Source organism: Elaeis guineensis, chromosome 7 (genome assembly GCF_000442705.2).
Source record: "Elaeis guineensis isolate ETL-2024a chromosome 7, EG11, whole genome shotgun sequence".
Classification (NCBI taxonomy): domain Eukaryota; kingdom Viridiplantae; phylum Streptophyta; class Magnoliopsida; order Arecales; family Arecaceae; genus Elaeis; species Elaeis guineensis.
In genome coordinates this window covers 7,566,163-7,575,297 of record NC_025999.2, presented here as the reverse complement: position 1 = coordinate 7,575,297, position 9,135 = coordinate 7,566,163, and positions in this window count along the sequence as shown.

The following is a 9,135-nucleotide window of genomic DNA, read 5'->3' as shown; positions in this document are numbered from 1 at the left end:
TGTACCCTGATGTAGACTTTCTATCATCAGGATCAGACATAAAGTTTGAGTCGGTATACCCCTCGACTCACAACTCAGAATCACCTTCAAAGATCAAGAACAAATCCTTAGTCCTTCTTAAGTATTTAAGGATGTTCTTCACAGCTATCTAGTGCTCCTCGCTTGGATTCGACTGATATCTGTTCGTGACACTCACGGTAAGGGCAATATCAGATCGAGTACATAGCATGACGTACATGAGGCTCCTTATGGCCGAGGCATAAGAAATTCTACTCATGTGCTGTATCTCCTTAGATATGGTTGGACACATCATCTTGGAGAGACTAATACCATGCTTAAGAGGTAAGAGACCTCTCTTGAAGTTTTTCATACTGAACCTCTTCAGCACCTTCTCTGTATACAGTTTTTGAGACAGACTAAGTATTCGTTTAGGTTTATCCCTATAAATCTTTATTCTAAGAATATAGGATACTTTTTTTAGATCTTTCATGAAAAATTCCTTGGACAACCATCTTTTGACCGTGGTCAGCATGGGAATATCCTTCTCAATGAGGAGAATATCATCTACATACAATATGAGGAAGATGATCGCACTCCCACTAACCCTCTTGTACACATAAAGTTTCTCTTCATTTTTGATGAAATCAAATGATTTGATTGCCTCATCAAAATGATGGTTCCAACTCTGAGAAGCTTGCTTTAATCCATATATGAACTTTTGTAGCTTGCAGACTCTGTGATTACCATCACCGAATGTGAAACCCATAGGTTACTTCATATAGATATCTTTCTCAAGATATCCATTTAGAAAAGTAGTTTTCACATCCATCTATCAGATTTCATAATCATAGTAAGCCGCAACAACAAATAAAGTGTGGATGGATTTCAGCATGGCTATGGATGAGAAAATTTTCTAATAGTCAATGTCCTCGCACTGACTATAACCTTTAGCTATAAGCCTAGATTTATAGGTCTCTACCTTACCATCGATACTTATCTTTCTTTTGTAGATCCATTTACACCCATTGGGTACAATACCCTCAGGTGGATCCACTAAAGTTCAGACTTGGTTCGAGTGCATCGAGTTGATTTCTGACTTCAAAGTATCTAATCATTTCTCAAAATTGATGTTAGACATCACCTCGTTAAAGGTATTAGGATCATCAGTATGATTCCTATCTCCCATAAGAAATATTTTCTTTACTTTCTCTGTAAGCATACCCATGTACTTTTCAGGAGGTCGGAAGATCATACTAGATCTACGAGGTGGTAGAAGAACATCAACTACTAGCTCATGGACTACGGATTTATGAGGATTTATAGCTCTGGGCTCTTCAGAGACTTTCTCTTCAAGCTCCACTAATCTCCCACTACCGCCATCTTGAATAAACTATTTTTTTAAGAATACGGTATTTCGACTCATAATCATATTATGGTCTTGTGAAAAATAAAAATAGTATTTCATGGATTCTTTTGGATATCCTATGAAGCGAGTTATAATAGATTATTTTCTAACTTTTTTGCCATCTGTCTCTTGACACAGGCCGGACATCCCCAAGTCTTGAGATAACCTAGACTCAGCTTCTTATCAAACCATATCTCATACGGTGTGGTAGGAACGGACTTTGATAGAACTCTATTCAACAAGTGAATGATAGTTAATAAGGCATGTCCCCAAAGAAATAAGAGTAGATTAGTGAAGCTCATCATGGATCGGACCATATCTAATAGAGTCCTGTTCCTCCTTTCGGATACCCCATTGAGCTGAGGTGTTCCAGGAGGTGTCTATTGAGAGACTATACCATTATCCTTAAGATATCTCAAAAATTTCTGATTAAGATATTCACCTCCTCGATCAGATCGAAGAACCTTAACGGATTTACCTGTCTACTTTTCTACTTCGTGCTTGAATTTTTTGAACTTTTCAAAGGCCTCAGACTTGTGTTTCATGAGATACATATATCCATACTTAGATAGATCATCGGTAAAGATAATGAAGTAGATATAATCATCCCTGACCTGCACATCAAATGATCCACACACATCGGTGTGTACCAAGGCCAGTAACTCAGTGGCCCTCTCCCCATGTCCTACAAAGGATAACTTGGCCATCTTTCTTCAAAGGCAAGATTCACAAGCTGGATATGACTCTGGATTAAGAGAGCTAAGGATCTCATCCTTTTCCAATCTGTTTATCTTATCCTCTCCAATATGGCCTAGTCTATGGTACCATAAGTTTTTCTGATTAATTTCATCTCTAGGTCTCTTTTGGCCTACGGTACTTATTATTTGCTCGTTTAGGTTCACATTCGCATCAATATGCAAGTGATAAAGACTGTCAATTAAAAAATATAATACAACCAATTTATTTTGATAAATAAATAGAACAAAAGTCTTTATTAAAATAAATTTTGAAACCTTTCTGTGCTAGCACAGACACGAAAATTAAATTCTGACTAGTTACAGGAACATAATAACAGTCTTTCAAATCTAATCTAACACCAGAGGATAATCGAAGAGGATAAGTACCAACGACCTCTACAGCAACCTTTGCTCCATTATCGATCTGAAGGATCATATCACCTTCCCTCAACCTCTAACTTTCTATCAGACCCTGCATTGAGGTACATATATGAGCACTCGACCCAGAGTTTAATACCTAACTAGAAGTAGAAGAAATCGTAAAGTTAGATTCTATTACGAGCATACCTTCAGAAGGTTTATCATCCTTTTTGGTCTTTTGGCTCTCCAGGTACTTTGGACAGTTTCTCCTCCAGTGGCCTTCAGCATGATAGTGAAAACACTTTCCCCTTGCCTCAGCTGCCTTTGGACCATCCTTCTTCAGCTTGCTCTCTTTCTTCTGCTTCTTCACAGATTTAACCTTCTTCCTTCCAATAGACTTTCTCTTGAAAGAAGAAGTCTGCTCTACAGTGAGAACAGTACTCCTTGATCTCTTTAAGGTACCCTCCATGATGACCAACATGTTGATAAGTTCAAGAATAGTATAGCTAAGTTTGTTCATATAAAAATTCACAATGAATTGACTACATGAACTGGTAAGGGATTGAAAGATTAGATCCATCTGTAATTCTTTTTGTATATCTAGCCTGAGCTTTCCAAGCTCCTCAATGACCTTGATCATTGTCATACAGTGCTCATGGACAGACTGCCCCTCATGCATCTTCAAATTGAAGAGTCTCTTGGATACTTCGAAGCATGCAATATGGTTTTGCTCACCATACAACTCTTGTAGATGAGTGATCATGGCTCGGACAGTGGGCATATGCTCGTGCTGGCTTTGCAACTGATTTGACATGGACGTCAGTATGTAGCACTTGACCCAACTGTCTTCATTCGTCTACTTCTCAAAAGCAACTCTTTGCTCAGTAGTAGGATGGTTTGGTAGCACTACGGGATCCTGATCGAGAATATGGCTTAATTTTTCTGAGGTCAGGATAATCCTGAGGTTTCTGTGCCAGTCTTTAAAATTATTACCGATTAAACGAATGGTTTCAAGGATGTGAGCTAGAGGGTTTGAAACTGACATGATGGTTTAACTGCGAGAGTAAAGATTCAAATTAGACTTTTGTACTTAATATTTATATTTGTTTCTCAGGATTTTAAGATGCAAACAATGACTCCCAGTAATTTATCGGATCTTCACTCTCTGAAAAAGAAACGAAAATTCTAACACGATAAAAGATTCTTAGTGGGTGCTGTGGTCCCATCGATGACATGCACCTCACCTAATAGTTATTGGTAACATGCACACTGATGCGTAGGCAACTCTTTGCCCAGATGCTTTACTAAGCATGTTGCAGTGACTTGGTCTCTAAGTCATGTGGGCTCACCTAACAGTTATTACCCACACTTCTTAGTTAAGTCTGATCCACTATTTACAAGCAGGTACAAGACCATCATTGGGTCCCTCACCTAATAGTTATTGGGCCCAACCCCATCCTTACCCTGGAGCAACTCTTTGCTAATAGAGTGGTTGTGTGTTTTTGATGCAACTGAACTACTGTAACCAGCCAAGAACAATCAACACCGGTAGCACGTCCGCACATCTACAATGGTGTAAGACCTATGGACTTAATATTTATGAGAAGGTTTAGATTTAGATCTCATCTAATCAGTCATCATATGATCGATCTAACTGGCATGGGTTAAACTAGATTGCTAAGCAACCTAATTCAAGACTCAATCTTTCAAATTGGCCAGGTAAGTAGAGATCGATGGGGGTCCCCTCATTGCCTTCCTAAGATACCAATAAATTGGCCAGATCGGCTAACAGAACCAATTAAATAACCACATCTTATTAACTTACCTTAGACACCAATAGGTCGATTGATCAGAATTGATTAGCTCAAGTGAATCAGGCTCAAACCAACAAGCTAAATTAGGTACTTAGGTTAATCGATTCTACATATGGGATTCAATCGATTTGATCAACAATAATTATATAATCATTAACTTAATTGATCTGACTCTAATCAATACTTGACTTGATTTGATCAATTATTTAATCAAATTAGACCCATATGACTCAAATCAAAAATCTTAAATGCAATCTTATTACATGACCTAATTAATGATTTTTTCATGATCAAAATTCTCATGCATAAATATAAATTTTAGATTTTAAAATCATATTTTAGATCAAAATTTATTGCATAAAAATAAGTTTTAAAATATAAAAATAATTTTTAGATTTTAACACACAAACATATATCATATATATGCATATAAAATCAGATCTAAATAAAATTTTAGATCTAAGCATGATTTTATATATCTCATATACCAATCATGGATCAGATTAAAAGCAAATTTATGATCTAAATATGTAATCATATATCATATATATGAATTAAAATTCAGATCATATAAAAATTTTAGATTTTATGCATGCATCTATGTGTCACATGAACATGAACTAGAACTCTTTCTAGATCAAAATTTAGATTTATACATGCAATTACATATCAACTATATATTATAAAATTAAATCTAAAATTAAATTTTAGATTAGAAGATCTATCTATACATCTCATGTATCAAAAAAAATCTAATTTTAATTTTTTTTAAAAATATATATATCAAAATTCAGTATATGAAAACCCGTGACTCTGATACCACTGTTGGAATTTGAGATTTGGTGCATGCATATGTATTTCAAAATTTTATTTTCTAAATATCATAGTAAAGAATAAGATTAAAATATTTTTAATCTGAATTATGTATGCATAAAAATATAGAACCACATGGATCTATCTCATATGCTGAAATTGATATATGCTGAAATTCAGATTGTGATCAAATCACATACCTGTTTCGCAATCTTTTTCTTCAAATCTGGATATGGAAGAGAAGAGATTCTCTCTTAGCTGCACAAGTATCTGGCCTCTACGAGTATTTACTCAGGATCAGCCTAGAATAGCTCTCTTTAATCTGAATTTTTATTCTCCAAAATTCAGTCTGCTGAATCTGAACGAAGCCTGAATCACGATCAACGCTTGATCTCTTTCTTTGATCTTCTTCTTCTCCTCTTCTCTAGAGTTTCTTCCTTTGCTATGTGTTGCTACTAGATATTAGAAACCAACAAAAAAGGGGCACCCAACAGTCTTTGGGTGTGGGACTCCTTGGGATGCCCATCCCAAAAGAAAGGGGGTGTGGGATGCCCAAGGGAAGAGAAAGGGAAAGAAAGAGAGGGCGTGGGTCTTCTCTTTTGACATGTGGGATTGTTGGTTTGGATACTTTTGGGACCTTAAAGGAGGTCCCTTTAAATAGGCACAAAGATTGAATCCTATTCAATCATATAATATAAGTCCTACTTACATTATGTTTCCTATTAACTTAAGTTATCCAACTTACTTTAGGAGACCCTTTAGGCGCCAACAATTGGAGCCCTTGCACCCATAATTAGACACCCCAAAATACACCCAAGAGATGCCCTATAAGAGAACTAAAAGCCCTCTAATCAATGGACATGTCCAACTTGATCAAATCAAGAAAATTAATTAGGGACTTGCACCCTTAATTTATATGATCTATAACCTTAGACACCAACAATTCGAGTCCCATGAATCTTATTCATGTAAGTTATTAGTAGGTAATTAATTCAGAATTATTTTATCAAATAAGTAATCCCAATGAAAAGAGAAATTGGATCCAACTATATGCTAGCAAGGTTATCATAAACCCAATGGATTTCTCTAAACCCAATTGATATTTTATAAGCTCACTTACTTATTTCAAGCCTAATCCCTTTGTTGTGTGACCCCATAGGTTTAATTCTATCTGGTAGTGAGATATATAATGATCTCTTATCATTGTATCATTGAAACTCTGTTCAATAGATCGAAACAATTTCACTCTAACTCAGCAAGGATTGTCGATCCGAAACAATTTTAGTGAGCTCTCACAATCCACCGGTGATACCTGACAGTATGTAGTGGCAGCCCAGTAGAACTGAAATGAATCTCTAGATGTAGTTAACGTGTGATTCAGTCTTTTTATCATGAGTCTCGACTAGATGGTAGGTTATGGATAAATCATCAAATCTCAACATCAGTCATATGATAGATTCGATTAGCTCAAGTCCAATTATGACTTCTATAGAAATTTTTTTCCGTCAATCACACTACTGTGGCCACAGACTCATGAGATTTAGCCTCTCAAATTTTATAGGACTACTCCTCTCTATCAAGATCGATAGATCGTATCTTGATGTGCACCCCACTCCTATAGTGGACCAACTGTCGCCAACATCCACTACAAGGGCTCATTGAGATCCATGTTTATATATTAGTCAAACTCCAGCAGTTTCACTGTGAGTAGCAGTACCATCTCAAGTCGAAGGATCAGTCACACAACTACAACATCGAGATAATCACTGATGATCGAATAGAAATCTAAGTGATCTCTCGTATGGTCATGCTCAGTACTAGTTATTCTCTACAACTACCCGCACTCATCGTCTTGTGTCTCTACACAATAGATCAGAGACTCATCTATCTCGAAGGAAGCGATTTGTGCGTCATTCTATCCGAATAAATCACCATCCTCATGATGATTCTATGATCAAGAGTATTTAGGAATTAAATATATGTCTCTAATTCTCAACACCTTGAGAATATGTATCGAAACTAATTCTATGGACGATTCAAGGATACATCACCCTTGAATAAAAAAAAATTATCCTTTTATTGATCATATCAATATATTAAATACAAAATTATGTCTTAAAATTATTACAATGTGTTAGCCATATTGGCTTTTAAGACATACATCTAACACTGTGAAGAAGGTGGAAGAGGGATTTGAGATCAATTATTATCTCAATTGCAAGAAACTTGTCAAGAAACTCAATAGAACACCTGAGAAAATCATGGTAAAATCGATGGCGATCAGAGGGATTCTCAACAATGGAGTGGTGAAGGAGAAAAGTCCATCTCTTTTTATAGGGATGTCTAGAGGTTTGCTTGATTCCTGCAGCCTAGGCTTCCTTCATTCGATGGAGTCAGGAGTAGATATGGACTCTTATCAAGAGTCCTCCCTGCTTCAAGCACAAAACACATGCAAGGTCCAACCCACTTTTGGTTGACCCAAATCAATTCTAACCAAACCAAGTTTTCTAATCAAATTAGGTTATTGCACATTGCTGTTGCCTCTTTACTATTGCCGCTACCGTTGCCTCCACCGTCAAATTAGACTACCAACCTTATCACCTCTACCATACCACCACCAGCACCAAATTTCTATCATACCACTACCACCATCATCGCTGCAACAACCACATCATTAGTGGCCCCACTGCACTATCACGTACTTACACTCTCTTAGTCATAGTTGCCCCCACTACTATGGCATCACTATCTCCTCCATCACCATTATTGTCCTGGCTGAAATTAGCATATGTATTTTAAAATAATTGATTAGACCTAACATATTCATATTTTTAAAATATAAAAATAAATAAAATAAAATTTTTATTTTTATTTTTTAGAGTAAGAAAAATAAAAAAATAAAAGTGATGCCAAACAACATTTAAAATAATCGATCCATAATCAATTTCTAAAATTTTAGCAACATGATTAACCATTGTACACTACCAAAACCAACGTAAAAGTCTAATTCATTATAATATGTAGAGAAGTCACATAACTGAAACCAAATTTTTTATAATATTATTCTTCCATTATGTATTAAGATCCGGCATGTGCATGTTTTTTGATGAAAGAGGAAGTAAGGTGCTTCCTCCTTCGTAAATTTATATATTAGAATATACTTTGATGTGTTGTACGCATAAAGACAGGAAAGATGACCGATAGGGAATCAAAAACTCGCCAAAGCTTAGATTTTGATATAATAATAACATTTTCTTTTGATGTAAATATACTAATTCAGCTTATTCACAAAAAAGAAGAAAGATATATCTATACAGGGATGTTGAAGTCTCAGCATTGTGTGAACACTGCATTGTGTTTTTGAATGGAATGAGCGCTCCATCGTAAGAGAATAAGCTTCTAGTAGAAAGCAACGTGTCGTCGTCGTGTTCGCTATTTTAGCCAGTTAGGTGGCTTCAACTGCTCCCTCAGATATCATCTAATCTAGCTTGGGGACGTACCTTACTCCTTTTATCTCAAAAACCTGCTCCCTGAGAAATCAATGGTCTTCCTAATCACATGGTTATATGTTTGGAAAAAATGTAATTGTATGACATAATAAGCTGACTGGTGATTTTTCATTGAGATGTGATCAAAACCATGTTTCCATAAATGTTTGCCATGGACTGCGTCCATTCCTCTTAGGCACTCTCTAACAACTCCAAGGGCATATTTGGTTGAAGGGACTAGGGCTCTAGAATCATAATAGAAAAGAGCGACTCCTATTTTAGCTATATTTAGCTAAGAGTTCCATATCTATTCCATTTTTAGAGGAGAATGAGAATACCTCAATTCCACAAAATACAATCTGGACCCTCATCTAGTATTCAAATTTCATTTTGATTTTGATTCTGATTTCTATTACGAACCCAACACGTTGGGTAATTTGACCATTTTGGTTCATTATAATTTTGATTTTGATTGTGAACTAAATACCACCCAAGTATTTTCATTGAAAGAAGACCGC